The 18,690-nt window shown below is 49.5% G+C and overlaps 2 long non-coding RNA genes across 2 annotated transcripts in view; one reads left to right on the top strand and one right to left on the bottom strand.

Moving 5' to 3' along the window:
• LOC139056372 (uncharacterized) overlaps positions 1 to 18,690 on the bottom strand; it is a 61,915-nt gene that overhangs the window by 1,759 nt on the left and 41,466 nt on the right. Inside the window, exon 3 of the long non-coding RNA XR_011512319.1 lies at positions 3,292 to 3,653. This is a non-coding gene — a long non-coding RNA (uncharacterized lncRNA). The remainder of the gene's footprint in view (positions 1 to 3,291; positions 3,654 to 18,690) is intronic.
• Positions 3,544 to 18,690, top strand: part of LOC135919312 (uncharacterized) — a 188,607-nt gene continuing 173,460 nt past the window's right edge. Inside the window, exon 1 of the long non-coding RNA XR_010569935.1 lies at positions 3,544 to 3,677. This is a non-coding gene — a long non-coding RNA (uncharacterized lncRNA). The remainder of the gene's footprint in view (positions 3,678 to 18,690) is intronic.

Below are 18,690 nucleotides of genomic sequence, written 5' to 3'. Positions count from 1 at the left end.
TTTATTCGGTCTGTCATCCTGGAAAAGTCTGTTTCATGGCTGCTCGCTTGATCACAGGAACGACATCTGTCACGTGATTCAAACGGTACAGCTTACTGCCATAGTCTGCCTCAACCTAAAGTTTAAAATGAGAGCAACACAAGTGATCCATTGTTTGTTACGCGAATATTCAGTCTAATCTTCTGTAAATGAATGGGACTCACAGGGAACTTGCATTTCAGAATACGATTCGGTGCGCTAAGCTTTGTCGGAAACTTCTGCAGAAAGTTGTCTTCGGCACACAATGCACTCGTCTAAACGAAGGGCTTAAAGTCTTATCTTCCCTGCGTAACACGGGCCAGATGAAAATGTGTCACAGCCTTCGTTGAACTGCATGGACGTTTTGTTGAGCCAATAACTGCTGACACTGAGTATATATCCTATCCTAGTAATCAAAAATGTCAAAGCTACCCCAAAGCGCGCTTTGCTTACTGTTCATGAACAATGTTAATGCTAAGCACGATACCTACCTAGAGATCGCTGTCTTCTGGTATAACAGAAACTCGCACAGTGTAACTCTGGCGTGTGCTCGGAGCTGCGACTTCACCTACTGCGTTTTGTGATGCTTAAATTAGGCAAGGAGAGAAATTTTGCCGCCCGCCTTTGAGCGCTGCACTCAGGGCGAGCATGCTTGTGTGTAGAACTGCACTCCAGTGACGCTTAATCTGGGTTGTTTCGTACCCCGGGATTTAGTACCGAGGAAAGGTGATCCCACTTTCACGGAATAGTTGTACGTGCAGAAGTTGACGGGTACAAAATAATTATCATATCACGTGCGCCACGAAGGAGGTGTGGTATTAATAGAGGAAAAGGTCGACGCTGCATGGAAATTTTGTTCGCGTAGCCAATGCGGGAAATGTTTACGCAAAATTTGCGCTACTAGCTGGAACGCACTCGCGAAGGCAAAAAAAAAAACGGCTCCACTTTTTTACATTACTTGATATTGTTGAGTTCACTATAAAAATACCAGCGTGAGGCCTGGCGTCATTATATCTAAGTGTATCACCACTGTATCTGCCCACCTAACGTGGGCCCAACGGGAAGTGGCCGTCTTCGTTTTCTTCTTTTTTCTAGTCTTTGTATTCTCTGTTTCGAACGACCTTGTACCGCAAATATTAGTCTCATGAGGCCTCGATTCGATGGCTTTTAAAGCATGAAAAAAAATTATGACGTTCTAAACGAATACTTCAGAATCGATGTGAAGCGAGGCTTTCGTGAAACGATCAATCAAATGCTATTAATTAACCCATGTCATTCCTGCGTATTCGGCTTAAAGGAAACTGGCGCTGGCGCCTCTGCTCTCGTACACCCGCGCTGTGCAATGTGCCACGAGCGGGGATCAACTCAAAGAGTGTCGTGGCGTTTGCAACGATTGAAGTATGCGTGAGATTGTGGCCCAATCTCTGCTTCTTTTCTTTTACGTCAGAGCATCGGACTGCTGTGCTGGGGGACCCAGGTTTGATCCCTTCATCGGGCACGTAATTCAATCTTTCTTTTTCTCAAATATGACCTATTCGGCAAGGCAGCACCACTCAGTCACGGTCAGGATAGTCCCGGAATGTTCGCAAAGACAGTTTCGCTCTAAAAGAACAGTTCCTATATATATATATATATATATATATATATATATATATATATATATATATATATATATATATATATATATTTATTTATTTATTTATTTATTTATTTATGCTGCTCCTATAATTATATCTTGCGTCATGTTATTTTTAATCTTTCTTTTTTCGTTAACCAGCTACGCTATCGTTAGCTATCACACACGGCATATGTTTTCTTTTGCATCTGCCTGTTTGACCAATGTAGGATCGCCCACAGCCGAGAAGACTGTGGTATACCACACCCACGATGCAATCATTGAATTTGTTTTTTATGTTCCTTTTCCCATGCGGTACGTGCGATTCTTTCTGGCCTTGTGTTTCTGCACAGGCTGACCAATTTATTAAGCGCCGAAAATACAACGTTGATGCCACTCCTTCCAGCAATCTCCTTTAATCTATGTGAGAACCCGTCTATGTGGGGTATGCCAGCCACCTTTCTTTTGTTTGTATCAGTGCTTGTACCAAGCACCTGCTCCGAACTGCTTTCGTGTGCCTTCTTAAGCAGTCCTTCTGCGACTGATCCAAGCACGTGGCTGGTAACCAGTGCAGCTTAAACGCGAGGTTTGCCGTCCGAAGCTATCGTGCATTAGGTGCTGGCGTCATTTCTTCAGTGCTTCGCTGAAACACGTCTTCGCGGTTCCCCTCTTTACAAGCTTTGTATGCGCGGAATGAAATGGTAAAAGTGGCTTATTCGCCCTAGGTTCGTAACACCAGCAGGTTTTGTTATCGGTGAGCACAAACTTAATGTCAAGGAAGCTAATCCTCTCGTCACATAGCATTTCAAAGGCCACTACTAGTGGGTTAAGGCAGTCACGAATAGCACTAAAAACGGGAACGACTTTTTTAGTTTTTATTGACTGTACATCCGCTTCTTTTACTAATGAATGTCCACCGACTGAACAGTTATATTTAATTATTTACGGCATAGATCTATTATTAACGATTCTGACTCGGCCCACGTTTCACGTTCGCGATCTGTTAATCCAAGGAAGACCAGGTTCGAGCGTCGTGCTAAGTCTTCCGAGTCATCCAGCCTGGTCCTAATCAACGCAATATTTTTTGCATTTTGATCGGCAAGCCTCCGGATTTCATAAACTTGTTTTTTTATTACTACCAGGGATGCCCAGTCTTCGTCCATTCTGGCAAGACGGTCTTTAATCTCTTTTATAGCGGTGTCGCTCTGGGACAGCTTATGTTGCACGGATTTCATTTCTTTTAGCAGGAAGAAGAAGAAGTTTGGTTCGGCACAGTCGCACTGCTGTCTCGCTCCCTAGTGTTTTTGAATTTTTTCGACGTTTTGTCAAATAGATTTGTCGAAGACGTCGGACGACTCGCCAAGGTACCTTCCCTACCGGAGGCTGGGGGGGCCTTCGCCTCCCGTCGCTTCGATAGGAGCCTGTGAAGTTTGGCCAGATTGAATTTCAGTCAGTGCTGTCATTATGTCACTGGACGTTTGCGTTTCCCTTGCAGGGGTGCTTGGTCCTGGGTTTAACTCGATGTCTCCTGACAGTATTAATAGTTGATGAAGGGCACGTGCACAATCGAAAGCAATATGAATACAACACTGTAGGCTCGGCAGCACAAGAGCCATATAAAGAGTACGTCATGCATACAATGAATACTGATAATTTACCTGCAGAACGAAAAGGCGTCTCAAGTAAGCGGCTGTTTTCATGGCTTTCGCGCCACCGAGCCCATAGAATGCCCCACGGCACGGTGTCACACTTATATATTCTTGTGATGAATGCGACGTTATCTGGCGGCTTGGTATCGGTAGAACCAGGGAGCGCAGTTGTGAGAGCCAAGGCGGTGGCTCGTGAAGCGAATCATGGGGCGGTGATGTAAATATCTCGCGATGGTCGGTGGGGTAGGCTTCGTGCGGTGTGGCAAATCAAGGTTATTTTCTGTGTCTGGCCAAGCCGGGATCCAAGGTACCTCCGGGCTGTCGCCAGCGCGTCCGTTGTCGCATGGTAGGGGGCCACACCAGAGCAGAACCTGCAGAACGAAAAGGCATCGTAGGTAAGCGGCTGTTGTCATGGCTGTCATGCCACCAAACCCATCGTCTAAACACCGTCTAGCTGTTGGAGTGTTAGGAGAGTAATGTTCTAAAATTCTATATTCAGTGCTCTTGGCACTGAATATAGTAGTTACTTGGCACTATAGAGTAGTTACCGCCCAATTTCTCTAACCAGCGTCTGTTCGAAATTATTGGAACATGTGCTTTACTCTCACGTTGATATATTCCTAACATCTGTCAATTTCTTCCACCCTAACCAACATGGCTTCCGCAAAGGGTATTTTGGGATAGCCAATTAGCTCTATTTATAAATGACATAAGCTCTAACCTTGATCAAAACATCCCAGTTGATGCCCTCTTTTTAGATTTCGAACAGGCGCTTGACAAAGTTCCACATCGACGGCTGCTCCTAAAAATGTCTCACTTGCACCTTAATGTTCTTGTTTTAGACTGCATACGCAATTTCTTAGCTAACAGACAAAACTATGTGTACGCTAACAACCACTCCTCCTCTAAAAGCCCCGTTCTTTCCGGAGTACCCCAGGGCACAGTACATGGGCTCCTTCGCTTCCTTACATATATTAATCATTACCCGCTAGACTTTCTTCTAACATTTGCCATTTTGCTGACGATTGTGCCATGTATTGCCCAATCCTTACTAGTACCGACAACCGCACACTGCAAGATAATCTTGACAAAGTTACCACTTAGTGAAACATGTGGTTAATATTACTGAACACTACGAATACTTTAGTAGTACCTTTTCATCGGCAAAATCATCACCATACTCCGAAGTACGTTTTCTGCAAGTAGGAAATATAATCTGTGGAGTCATGCAAGTATCTTCGTCTTACACTTTCAAGTAACTTTTCCTGGTCTTCTCATATTAAGAACATCACTAAAAAAGCCAATGGCACGCTTGGTTACTTCCGCAGCATCTTGTGCTTCGTACCCTCATCCTTAAATATACTAACTTATCTAACTTTTGCCAGACCTAAGCTAGAATACGCACGCTCTGTTTGGAACCCACACCAAACCGCCTTTCCTAACGCTCTAGAAGCAGTTCAAAATCGTGCAGCTCGTTTTATTTATTCTGATCATTCGTACCACACTGGTGTCTCTCAGATAAAATTAAAAGCAGGAATTTCCAATCTAGATATAAGGGGTCTAGTTTTTAGGCTGTCTTTACGACACATTTTATCATTCTGCTCCTAGTACTTCAGCCGTCATTCCAACGCACCGTCAAGCTTGGTGATTACGTCACGAAAAATGTGTCCGAACCACTGCGCACCTTCATTCCTTTTTTGTAAATGCTGCGCGGGACTGGAATGACATTTCCGCCGACGCCGTGCACCATTCCAATCCACATCCTTTCAAGGCTTCCATTGAATCCATATCTCACTGAAGTGATCACCCACCCGTCATGTAATGTCCCACACCGGGGCCTTTGAGGTATTAATATTAAATAAAAAATAATAAATACAAGTATGGACACACGTTCATTCAGGGAAGGCCTAATGAAAAGAGATCACTGGTGATCGTCAAACCAAGCTCAGATTGCCTAGCGCGTTATAACAACAGAAAAAAAGCAGAGAAGATCACTGCAGATAGTCCTACACGGAGGCAGACGACATTCAGTAGCCGAAGGCTTAGATGTGCCTACAGACCAGCTCAGACGAGTCACTTATCGGCGGTAAAACTCCGGGGTGTGATCGATTAATTCGTGGGAGAAGAAGATACAGCCCAGCATACGACGTCTACACGAGACGAGATCGATGTCGCCCCGGCGCGCTCGCGATGACAGGGAGAGTGACATGCTCGAATGAGTGAAATAAACGGGTGTTGGCTGGGGCCGCCGTCCTGCTTGCACCGCGAAGTTCTCGCACGTCATGCGCTGACGCTCGCGCAACGCGCCTTTGTACGCGTCGCGGCAGCGCTCAGCCTGTCCCTTGGGTCGCACGCGCTCAGCAGAATCGTTCGAAGACGACTCACGGCTGCGGCTGTTTCGTAACGGTTCGAAACAATTTTCTGGTTGTCGTTGCCCCCGAGTAATCCCTATATTCGCCCTGGTTGCGTGCTTAGAAGAAGGTGTACGGTGCTCACGTGTAGACGCCACAGCGCGTGCTTAGGGGCAAGAAAACGGGAGCAAAAAGGCCACTAACGACGACAAAAAATAACCCAGCACTGTATATGCTTCTCTCTTGCATGTGCGTTGTCTCGTTTGCCACGTCTGTTGCTCTGTTTTCCTCGTGTCAGTATTAATAAACACTCGGGGTGGGGGTTCATTGACTGTGACATTTTGTTGCTGAGAATAACGACACGCGTTTCGTAACCAGCCGCGGTGGCCACATTGTTTTATTGCAGTCGTTTATTAGGTGATGAGATCCTGCGAATGTAGACCATCGAGGGGCCGGCTATCCTAATATTCAAACATAAACTTCAGCGGCTAAAGAATGAACGGAAAAATAACAAACGAAACAAATACATAATAGAAAATGGGCGTATAGTATAGAACATGGCTTAACTTAGGCATAGTCTGCTTTACAACATACATAGCCAAAACACGCTAGATCCGCGACACATATAACGTCCAGTCACCATTCGCGTTACCGGGACAGTCGTTACCTCTGCATTTACTACACGAAGCCGCATTTTCAATAGCGGCTAAACGGAAGAATGCTGTTGCACTTAGATTTCGGTGCACGTTTAGGAAACCAAAGTGGTCTTAAAGGGAAGCTGAAACACTTTTCGAAAAAAAATGAGTTCTCTGCGGCATTCTACAGTTTTGAGTCCCCTGAACACGAATATCTCGTTCAAAAAGGGCGGAAACAAGCGCAAGCGGCTGTTTTTTCATGAAAACGCGCACCAGCGCCTCAGGGTATCGCGCGAACGCCGCTGTTGCCCGTGATTGGTCGGAGCCGCTGTGACGTAAGTGGCGGCAGTCGCCGGTCGGCGCCGCCGTTTGAGAGCGTAGCACGCTGTTCTGTTCTGGCTGCATAGCTGAGTTCTAAGCATTATGGAACGTTCTCGCTGTCTCGGACAGCTTGTATTTTCGCCGTACATGTTCGAACCGACAGCCGATACGGAAAACGATGGCGGCAACGGCGGCAACGACGATGCCGCCGTTGCCGCCATCGTTTTCCGTATCGATGGCGGCAACGGCGATGGCGGCAACGGCGACGATTGAGTGTGCCAAAAGCGAGAGCGATGTGTACACCTTCTCGCGCGCTGGAAATCTTAGCTGTTACGTATGCTTTTTTTTTCATGTAGCTGCACGTTCCAATGACGGGAGAAAAAATGCGCTAAAGTGTCACTGGGAACTTGCTGCTGGAAGAATGCCGAAGCACTAACTTCTCATTATATTGTAAACACGGGTACAATTCCGCGATGTCAAGCACCTTGCCGCTGCTTGTCTGAAGTCCCGTGGTTTTCTGAGCGTTGATACACGATCGCGAACATAAGTGCCGCGTTTCAAAGCGCGCACATGCAGTGCTGCGAGGTACAGTCATGGAAGTTGCTTATCATACACATCCAGATCGAGATGGTCAGGAGGATTATATGTGCAATATTCAGAATATGGTTCGACGACTTTGCGATTGTGGCTCGATCAAGAATGGGTATGCGCGCTCCATGCTAGTGTTGACATAAAGATATTAGGCAGTTTTAGCACCGCCGTGTGGTAAACATGATAACTGCAACCGTACGTCGAATGTCACTAGGCAAGCCTATACTCCAATTTATACCTCAGGTGCAACGCTGTGGAAGCTACGCACGAAGTCCGGTTACCAAAATTTATTACTGCGCGCGTTTCCGTCTATGGTTCGCAGCGTGCCAGCGGCATTTGCTCGCGCGAGCATGCACGTGAAGCTGCCGCGACGGGCTGCAATTAAAGAATGCCGAAAAGAAAATTGATTTAAAAGAACGTGTTAGCAGCCGTATAAGTACACGGATTGTTTCTATGGGTAAATTCTTTTTTTTTTCATTCAGAACTGAGCTTATATATGAAAAGTTTTCTCAAAAATCGGGTCAAGAAACACCGAACTTTTTCTAAGTGCGAACGCAGCCACTGCAAGAAGTATCTCAAGCCTCCACAGCGTTGCACCTGATGTATGAAACGGAGTATAGCAACGCTAGCAACAACGCGTTTCCGCATTTGTCGTAAGGCTATCCGGCTATCGCGGAAATGGTCCGAGCACAGCACAGTTGATTTCGTCGGCACGAACTTATCTCTCCTCACCGCACTGCGCTGCAAGCTTCTTGTGCTTCGGGAACCTGTGAAACACCACATCGTCTCGCTCGCGTGTGTTCGCGCAGCCGATTGCTGCACAGAACGAGGGCATATTGGGCGCTCTTGGCTGTAGGCACTCACGCAGCACAGAAGGAAAGAACAGTTTACGAAAATCGCAAAACAAACGTGAGCGGCGGCGGCAGCAAATCTCTCGTAGCGTCGTTCAGTAAAGCGCAGGACGGAAAGAGGCATGCCAGCGCATGCCAGCACGCCGGTCCGGCAGCTCGGTCCCCGCCAGTGACGTCACTCTCGCCGGTTCTCTCCTCTGGTAACCTCCTCACCCGGCGCTCCGGGAAGCGATGGGGGCGTGTCCGCGGGGGTGATTTAGAAAGCGATTTCCGCCCCTTATATTAACAAAACGAAGAAAAAAATTTCGGAACCGTAAATTATTAGGTCTGTTCTTCCCAATCCCAGCAATTCACGGAAATTGAAAACCGCTTCAGCTTCCCTTTAATTAATACGGAGCCTTCTATTGTGACATCTTTCATAACCCACTGTGCAATTTCTAGACGTTAAACCTCACCATTTTTCTTAATTTAAGGAAGCTCTATTTAAGGGTGTGCGTATAGATGAGCATTATTAAGTAAGGTTGCTAGAGAGGGGGAGAGAGAGAGAGAGAGAGGGAGAAACATTTATTTGTCATGAGATTGGGCGACTTCCTCGCAGGGTGGAGCCCTTAGTTCAGGGCCCCATTGGCTCCCGCCACTCCGCGTGCCCGCCGGATCAGGCGTCGCTGCTCTTGTGGGTCTGAGCTAGTCAGGGTAGACTCCCAGGAGGAAGGTGAAGGAATAGGGGAGTAACCCGGAGGGTGTGGGCGTTTTGTAACGTTACCATGAGGTAAAAAGAAAAAAATATAAAGAAAGCACTTTGAACGGACGCATGAGAAAGAATAGAAAAATACAGTGCAGCACAAAATTCATGGGTTTCATTATAGATACGATATCACAGCATAAGTTTAGTTACAAGTTGAGTTACTGAAGTGTCTGGAATAATTAGCAGTAATTATTAATCCCTGATTACCGCACACCAAAGCGCAGAATCGTAAACTTTAAAGACCTGCCATGCGAGTACGACATTTACAATTTACAACTAGGGTAGCTCTGTAGGCGTTGGTAGTATGAAGGAAGGAGGGTCTCCCATCTGCATGCGTAACTTATAGTCTTGCGAAAGCTGGCGGCGATTGCTCCAACCGAGCGATTGCCACCATTAGCCTTAACTGCGTTAGTCTGAAGACCGTCAAAACACATACTGGGAAGACCACTGCCATGGCAGAGTCGGAGTTCAACCTGGACGCAGCATCCTACGAGCCAGTCATCCCACTTCACCCTGCTTTCGATGCAGATCTTCATCCTCGTTTCTGTTCTCCCAAGCTCAGGAAAGACTGAAAACGGGACTTCTCCACTAAGATGGTTAAACGTGCAAATGCGAGGTAGGCTTGCGAAGACACAACAAAAGTTGAGCCATTGGCGCCAGGGGCTCGTGCTGGCACCCGGGAAGCCGAAGGCAGATATATGCATGTACGTATACTTGTACTCTCTGGCATAGCACCACGAAATTAATAAAATTGATAACCACAATAGCTTGTCGATCGCTGGGCTATAGAAATAACAATGAAAATTCGAATGCACACATTTACTAGCCAATAGCCAGATCAAGAAGGACAACTCTATCTCAGCGGGCACTTCTGTCTGTATAAGTTTTTTTTTTCTTGAATAACTTACCATAAGGTAATACAGTCCACACTTCAAAGGAAAATTAAATTATGGTTGTTTACATATGTTTTTAGGAACACTGTAAATGCTTTTCGTTTGAACAAAAAATGGAGTGTAGAAATATGCGCAGCTCCCGTCTTTCATTCAGCGTTAATTTTTGTAGTCTGTGTGAACTTACTTTTCAAGACTTTCTCGTGTTGTTACGCAAGCCGAACACTCATAATGTACACTGATGAAAATCCAATGCGCGAAGGGCATTAAAAGCCTAAAAACACATGAAAGGTTACTCATTCTTCTGACCATGTCGAATCGACTGAAATTCTAGCTTGCAAAAAAGGTCAGCTTGCAGATCCTATATATATCGTTTTATTTACACTAGAGCAACGATTTACATCGGGGACGAAACTTTCCGCGAAGTCCACGCCCCAATTTCGTGGGCACAGCACATAGTCAAAATGACAATCCAGCTAGCAATGCATGCCAAGAGGTCTTTCTGGACACACTAAGAGTGGGTTCCTGGTACAAGAATAAGCAAACGCAGAAGCAAGACCTGTTCAGGCCGAACACGTGTGCGTATAGAGTCAGTATTGAACAGCGCATTAGGATAGCAATCTATCTTGGATCCGGGCGAAAACTGCGTTAGCTGTCCACGGGAACTGTCTACATGTGCTCTGCGTAAACAAGATTGAGTACGACGGGCGACGAAGTAAAAGCAAACAACTCGTGAATGAAATAGTGGCACTTTGGTCGATGAATCGGCTCCATGCACTCTTGCTCGTGAGCCAGATCGCTTACTTTTATTTGTTCTTTCTTTATATGCTTGGAGGAAGCCGCTAGGGGGCCACGGAGTGCGGACGCGCGTCGCACCGGCTCCGCAAATTTTCTATGGTTTTCGGCGAATTATCTACAACTATCCTGTTCACGGTATTCCCAGCTGCTTTCGAAAGTTCTACGGACTCTCCAGATACCAGATTTCGGCAGGTGAGCCCGTTTTCCGGCCACTTTTCGAAGATTTTCCGCGTCGCCACGTCGGCACGACAGCCAGGCTGGTAGACAAGGCACGGTAGGCCTAAGCGTCAGCGGAGCCCCGATCCGCTGCGTCGGCTTCCGAGATGGAAGTCGTGCAAGTCGACGGGGAGGAAATATCGCCGACGGAGCTCGGAGAACAGCAGGGATGGTGCGAGATCAAGCGTAACACCAAGAAGGCGGCGGGAGACGCCGACCCTGCGACGCACCAGCAAGCCGCGACAGCGTCTTCCAAGAAGGCGGCGTCTATAAAGCAAGCGACGCACTACGTGCGGAAGATCACCATGGCGAGCCGAATGCCCAACCTACCCACGGACGACTACAAGATCATCGTGCGGCCCCGGGACGGCATCAACGTGTCGAAGTACCAGAAGGACCGCGTCCATTGCTGCATACGCAACGCAGCAGGCGTGGGACGCGAGGCAGCTGAGGAGGACAGCGTTTGTCTCAATGAGCGCCAAAACGTGATAGTGGTGAGCACTCCGTCAGAAGATCGCGCTAGACGATACGGCAGCATTTGCAAGCTGCGCATTGGCGACCGCGAGTTCGAAGCAAGCGCCTACAGAGCGGCTCCGGAGAACACATCCAAAGGTGTTATCAGGGGCATATCGCTAGACGAAAAGCCGGCGGACGTCGTGAGAAGTCTCGTGAACCAGCGAAACCCTAACGTCTTGCATGCCAAGCGCATGGGGAACACGAGCAACGTGGTCATCCTCTTTGACGGCTACTACGTGCCCCGTTACGTGAACTACGGCGGGATGTTGATGAGGTGCTCTCTCTACAAGAAACAAATCGACATGTGCTACGAGTGCGGTCGTCTGGGACACAGGACCGACGTGTGCCCCAACCCGAACGACAAAAAGTGCCGCGGGTGCGGATGCAGCAACCCACCCGACGACCATCGGTGCGAGCCGGTGTGCCAACTGTGTGGGAAGGGTCACCTTACCGGGGACCGCAAGTGCAAAGCCAGGTACAAGACGCCGTATCTAGTCAAGCGACGACAATGGGAACGCAGAATGCGCGAGGAGGCTGAGGCCGCTTACGCCAGCAGCAGCACCTACGACTGCAGAGAGGAGAGCGACCGACAACGCCCCACACAGAGACGAGCTAGCGCCGACAGCCGCTCGGCCTCGAGGGAGAGCCGTGCACGTAGCCGCACTCGCTCCCGCACTCGTTCTCGAGCCCGCTCTCGCACCAGCTCCCGCCCCCGCTCGGTGAGGCCTCGCAGCAGGTCGACGGCCCGTGCCAGCCATGCAGCTGCAGCGGAAGATGGACGAGGATCCAACCCCCCACAGGTGAGCTGGGCGGCGGTCGCCTCCGGAGGCGCACCTCGTGCGCCGCTATCGCGAACCGAGACTGCCATTAATAGAAACCCCGGAGCAACTAGAAGCAGCAGTAGCGCTCAGAGTAGCAACTACGGAACAGAAAGCGTGTTACAGAAGCGACTGGATCAGTTAGAATCCGTCATCAAAACACTACAGCAGGAAAATGCTAGGCTAAAGAACGAAATTACCACGTTAAAAGGAGCCCCAGCAACCCCCTCTCCTCCTCCTCTGACCAAACCAGTCGCCGCAGACGCAGCTGCTCGAACGGTCGAGAGCGCGGAGGAAGTCATGGAGGCGCAGGACGCACAACCCGCTCCTACTAAACGCAAGGCGCTAGACCCGCAACAGACCGAGACCACATTGCAAACGCGCGAGCAGAAACTCCGCGAGCGAGTCGACAGACTCGAAGACAAAGTAGACGCGATGATGACGCAACAAGCGCATCAAACAACGCAACTGAACCGCGCAATCGCTCAGCAAACCGCGCAAACCGAACAGCTGAGCAGTGCAATAGCACAACTCACTCAAATGGTTGCGACGCTCCAATCGCGCATAGACAATATTGAAATGCGGCTCCCGGGCGCAGCGGGTCGCCCGGTACGGACGACTGGGAAACCGTACCTTAGGCCGATACCAGACGAAGAGGTGCAGGATCAGCCGGACGGCAAATAATAATGCGGACAGTCACGATGGCTCAACACACCACACAAACACAACGCCCACGACCGCGTAACACACAGAACACGTTCACAATCTGGCAGTGGAACTGCAGGGGGTACAGGAGGAAACGGGGCCATCTTCAACAATTCCTACGCAACCGGGAACGGCCTGACGTAATCCTATTACAAGAAACCAATGACGCGGTCAAGCTGGCCGGTTACAAAGCGATCGATGAGGCCGTGACCGCGGGAGCACCGCCGGCCGCTGCAACGCTAGTGAGACGCAACCTCACCGTGGCGCAACGCGAACTCAAGAACGTTAGAATACCGCACGTGTTGATTGAGCTTATTCCGACGAAAGGGCGCGGTCTGTTTGTATTGAACGTGTACAGTAGACCAAAAGGCAAACACCGCTTTAGCACGTTACTGCGAAAGGCGAGCGAGGCAGCCGGCGACAGGCCCTTAATCATCGCGGGTGATTTCAACGCGCCTCACGCGGCGTGGGGGTACAAGTACGAAACGCCGAAGGGTAAGCGCCTGTGGGAAGACGCGCAGAATGAGGGGCTGGAGCTCGTTACGGACCCTTCCGCGCCCACACGCAAGGGCAACAGCGTATGTGCGGACACTTCGCCCGACCTTACGTTTACGAAGAACGTCGCTGGCGCGCGGTGGCATAACACCCAGGAGGACTTGGGTAGCGATCATTCGGTGATCGAGATCCAGGTCGATGTGGGACCGCACTACCATCACCACGGTCATCGGGACGGCACCAAGGGCAACCACTATCGGCTGGTAGAATGGGACGCGTTTCGCAAAGCCCGGAAGGAGCATAATCGCGGCAGCGATGCTATCGACGACATCGAGAGCTGGACCGCGACGCTCAGGAGGGATGTCGAAGCGGTAACGCGGGAAGTACCGCAGGAAGCACACCTAGAGGTGATAGATAGTAAACTCCTACACATGTGGGAAGCCAAGCGCAGCTTACAGGACAGGTGGAAGCGTCAAAGACACAATCGAACGCTACGCAGACGCATAGCACGGCTAAACAGAGACATAGAAGTCCACGCATTGCAGGTATGCAAAACGCAATGGGAGGAGACGTGCAACGGTATGGAAAATCAGCTAGGAATGGCTAAGACATGGCACCTCCTCCGGCACCTCTTGGATCCTGAGGAGACCAAATCAGCGCACGCTCATAAGATTAACAAGCTAGTACACGACTACGAAGGCACGTCCGCGGACTTTCTAGAAGCCGTGCGAACCCGTTACGTCAAGGCAACTAGCCCCGTCTCGCATCCGGCGTACGCGGGGAAGAGTAACGTGCAGCTAGATAAAGACTTTAGCGTAGCAGAGGTGAGGGCGGTACTGCACAAGCTCAACAGAAAATCGGCGTCGGGCCCGGACGGCGTAACCAATAAAACGCTCCGCAACTTGGACGACGAGTCGATAGAACGGCTGACGGATTACATTAACGTGTGCTGGAATGCCGGCGCGATACCGAGCTCGTGGAAAACGGCGCGCATAATTATGATCCCCAAACCGGGCAAACGGGTACAAATCGACAGTCTTCGACCAATATCCCTGACGTCCTGCGTCGGCAAGGTCATGGAACACGCGGTTCTCACTCGCCTTACCAACTACCTCGAGGACCGAGACATGCTGCCGCACACGATGCTGGGGTTCCGTCGTGGCCTTTCTACGCAGGACGTCATGATTCAACTCAAACACCACATCGTAGACAATCCCACGCGATCCACAAAAGCAATACTCGGTCTTGACCTCAAAAAGGCGTTCGACAACGTAAAACACGCTGCGATACTTGAAAGCATACGAGCATTGGGACTGGGCGAGAGAACGTACGACTACGTACGGGACTTCCTTACGGGTCGCCATGCCCGTATAGTGATCGGCGGACTGGAATCGCAAGACATAGACATAGGTTGCACGGGCACACCGCAGGGCTCTGTCATCTCGCCCATGCTCTTTAACGTCGTGCTTCTCGGATTACCCCAGAAACTGGCAGAGATAGAAGGCCTCCACCACAGCTTGTACGCCGATGACATTACGCTCTGGGTTGCTGAGGGAAATGACGGCCACGTAGAGCAAACCTTACAGGCGGCCGTCGACGCGGTGCAGGAGTATCTACGTGACACGGGCCTCGAATGCTCCGCGGCCAAATCGGAGCTGCTGCTTTACAGACCCACGCGCAGGGGTCGCAAACCCAGGAGCTCCGATTCCGCAGCCGAGCACGCCGACAGAGAAATTAGAGTAGTCACATCTGACGGCACCATCATCCCGCATGTTCACAAAATTAGGGTACTGGGCTTGCACCTGTCGGCCAACGGCCACAACGGCGAAACCGTACGCAGACTAGAGCGTGCGGTCAATGAAACGATCCGGTTACTGATACGCATCACGAACAGACATAGCGGAATGAAAGAAAGCAATACGATCCGCCTGGTACAAGCGTTCGTAACCAGTCACATAAAGTACGTCGCCTCCTACCTCAAGTGGCAGGTGGCCGAACGAACTAAACTAGACCGCCTCATCCGCAAAGCGTACAAACGTGCCATAGGATTGCCGATCAATACCAGCACGGATAAATTTCTCGAACTGGGTTTACACAATACCCTAGACGAGATAATAGAAGCGCACAACATCGCGCAGTACGAGCGTTTGTCAAAAAGCAGAACCGGACGACACATTCTCGAGACGCTGGGCATCAGCTACTACACACAGCAGGGCGAAAAGGTTGCGATACCCATACCGATTCGCGAGCGCATCGCCGTTTCGCCGTTGCCCAAGAACATGCACCCGACGCATCACGCTGGCCGGCGCAACAGGCGCGCGCGAGATTTACAAAAGAAATACGGCAGCAACAAAGAAACTGTCTACGTAGATGCGGCCCGTTACGAGCGGCAGCGTGGTTTCGCGGTTGCAGTCACGGACCATAGCGGAACTTGCGTCGCGAGCGCGACGATACGCACAGAAGAGACGGAGGCGGCCGAGGAAGCAGCGATAGCCCTCGCGGTGGCCACCACGGATGCCGAGGTGATAATCAGCGACTCGCAGGCAGCGATACGCAACTATGCTAGCGGCCGGATCTCCCGGGAAGCGGCCCACATTCTCCAAATTCAACAGGGCAATATTTGCCGCAAAAACGACCGTTTCCTCGTATGGACCCCCGCCCACACGGACCCTCCGCTCTCGGGAAACGAGACGGCCCACGCCACGGCTCGAGGACTTACATGCCGAGCCGCGGCGCCCGCCGGCAATCCCGACGACTCGCCCACCGCGAGAGCGATGCAGGAGTGGACGTGGGGGGATCGCATGACCACTTTCAGAGACATCACGCAACACTACAGATTGAACAGATGTAAATACCCACCACCGCACGCCAACCTAAACAAGAAACAGGCGGTTGCCTGGAGGCAATTGCAGACACACACATATCCTAACCCGGTGATCCTTCACCTCTGCTACCCCGACATATATCCGTCCGACGACTGTAAAGCGTGCGGAGCCAGAGGGACGCTGCAGCACATGCTGTGGGCATGCGCCGGTAGCCAGCAGCAGGAGACTCCGACGAACGGGATAGAAATGGCAGTCTCGAACCGAGGGGCGCGTTGGGAGGCGGCCCTGCTCAGCCACGACCTCGCCGATCAACTGTGGGCCGTCCGGCACGCCGAGGAAGCCGCCCGGGTCCAAGGACTCGAGGCCGTCACCTAGGCTGGGGTGCTTATGGCCCCACCCCACCCAAATCGCCGGGCATTTTCAATAAAGTTTTCACCACCACCTTTATATGCTTGGACAGATTCGGTCCAGAAGAATCAGGGAGCGTCTATCAGCGGTCCCATGCAAACATATAGAAGGAGGGTTCCAGCTAATAGATCGATATCAAGAAGGAGGAAGCTGACAGCAGGTTCGAGAGCTTTACGTAGGCAATAAACACAACAGGAACGCCGTAATCTTTGTGGCAGGGAAACCTGCATGAAATGACATTGAGCAAGCCACCACCTGGATCTGCTTATTTATATCTTCTTTTACAGGAAACCGTTCTTTACTATATAATAGTCAGGCTGCCTCATTTTCAAGGCAAGTCATTCATTGTCTTTTGAAATTTCTGACTGGTTGTCTTAGCCTCAATGCCCAAAAGAACACCATTCAAACGTGAAAATGCCCCGACAAATAAACAACGTCCCGCAGAAATTACTGAGAATACTCCAACATTAATAGATCTGAAGTTTGAATGTGCTGCTATTGATTCGTCCACGGAACAGCGCCACAACCGTAAGATAGTAATTTGATAGCACTCTCTCGTGACGCCTTTACACAATGCTCATGACACCTTTACACAATCTGCCTCTGCGATGCACTTATAGCCATAAATAAACAACGGAATGTAGAACTTCAACCGTCACGAAGTCTGAAAGCCTGAAAGCCGAAAAGCACCAACTCTATGTAGCAGCATTCGCAATGCTACGCGTAACTAGAAAATCACAGCTCCAGTTTGATTCTTCGTTTCCAGAATTCTGCACTGCTTCCTTGACGACTCGTGTGCTTATACCATTAAGATTTCGGCGCTCTCATTCATCCGTTCACGTCTGCGTTTATTTGCACTGCTGAGCATTTTTATCGTCTGGGGATGGAAGCGAGAACGGTGAGGGGAACCACGTATTCCCCTCGCTGTAGGCACGTACTCAGGATTTTTTTCTAAGGGCGGGGGGGGGGGGGGGGGAGCGGGCAGCAACCCAGGGTAATTTTTCTATGCAAAGGGGGTATCTTTACTTGTAAAAATGTCAATAATGCCCACCGTTCGCCATAAAGACGCCTAAACCTGCAAAGGAGAAATTATATAAGGTGTACCGCACAGGTACACCTGGAAGATACACCTTTCCTTTACTTGACAAAGAAGGAACTGCATCAAATGCACTCACGCAGAAAACAATAACACGAACAACACTGCCAATAACATGTAAACAAACGAAAATGTAAAACAAATATTTCTAGTAGCGTTTCTTGAATTAGCTCTGGAAGAATTATAGAGAAATACATATTTGCGGAACAATCAGAGTTCTTTTGGATTCCACGACAGAACAAACTGTACGACGAGTGTCACTCACTCCTGTTCGCGAACTAAAACTGAGCGCGACTTGAAGAGCAGTCCACGGAGAAGAGCTGTACTTCCCTACTTTCGCAAGTTAAAATTTCTGTTAGTTCGTGCATTGCAGTTTTGACTTCTCATCTCCGTAACTGAAAAATGCTGCAACACGGACAAATTTCCGTGAGTCACTTAGTGAATTCATAGTGAGTCGTCATTGCACCATTGTTCTATTTGCGATGAGCACACGTTGCCATATAGTATCACGTAGAGAGCCACCGAATAGAATGCGTTTCTCTTGCTGTCAAAGCGCGCATATCAACGCTACGGAAGCAGATGTGGCAGTGGTTACGGCATTGATGAGCATGCCGATCTGCGCAGGATGCAAAGAAACAGGCACGCAGCACCCACAACACACACAGAATAAGCGCTTACGCGAGGGAAGCTAGTATTTAGCTGTTCAGCCTGCTTATGCCCGACGATCCTAACCTGAAACCGCAAAAAAACAACGAGAAACGTCGGACGTACTCCCATGAAAGCACTACCAAATCCAACCAATGTGCCTGTCAAAAAAGTTGGAGAAAGACGTCGGAAGTACCTTTATCCATATCCTTTCTTTTTTATCTCCCCTAAATTTTTAGAAATTGCTTGTGGCAGGTAATTCAAAATGCTAAACCTTGAGTTAAATTACTCGATGAAGCGGCCATTGCTTGTACGAGTCATTAAAATGCTTAGTTCAATAACTACATAATTACGCTAATTAACTTTCTAATTAGTAAATTTAAGACGTATAATTTAATTTACGAATTGTAGCCAGTGAGTTCACAAGGAGTATCTGCTTGGAACCAATTCACAGGGCTATGCCAATTTCGAGATATTAATTTTCAACGTGTCCGACGACGTG

This window comes from Dermacentor albipictus, chromosome 2 (genome assembly GCF_038994185.2).
Source record: "Dermacentor albipictus isolate Rhodes 1998 colony chromosome 2, USDA_Dalb.pri_finalv2, whole genome shotgun sequence".
Classification (NCBI taxonomy): domain Eukaryota; kingdom Metazoa; phylum Arthropoda; class Arachnida; order Ixodida; family Ixodidae; genus Dermacentor; species Dermacentor albipictus.
Note: the sequence above shows the minus strand (reverse complement) of the source record. Positions and strands in the feature narration are given on the sequence as shown.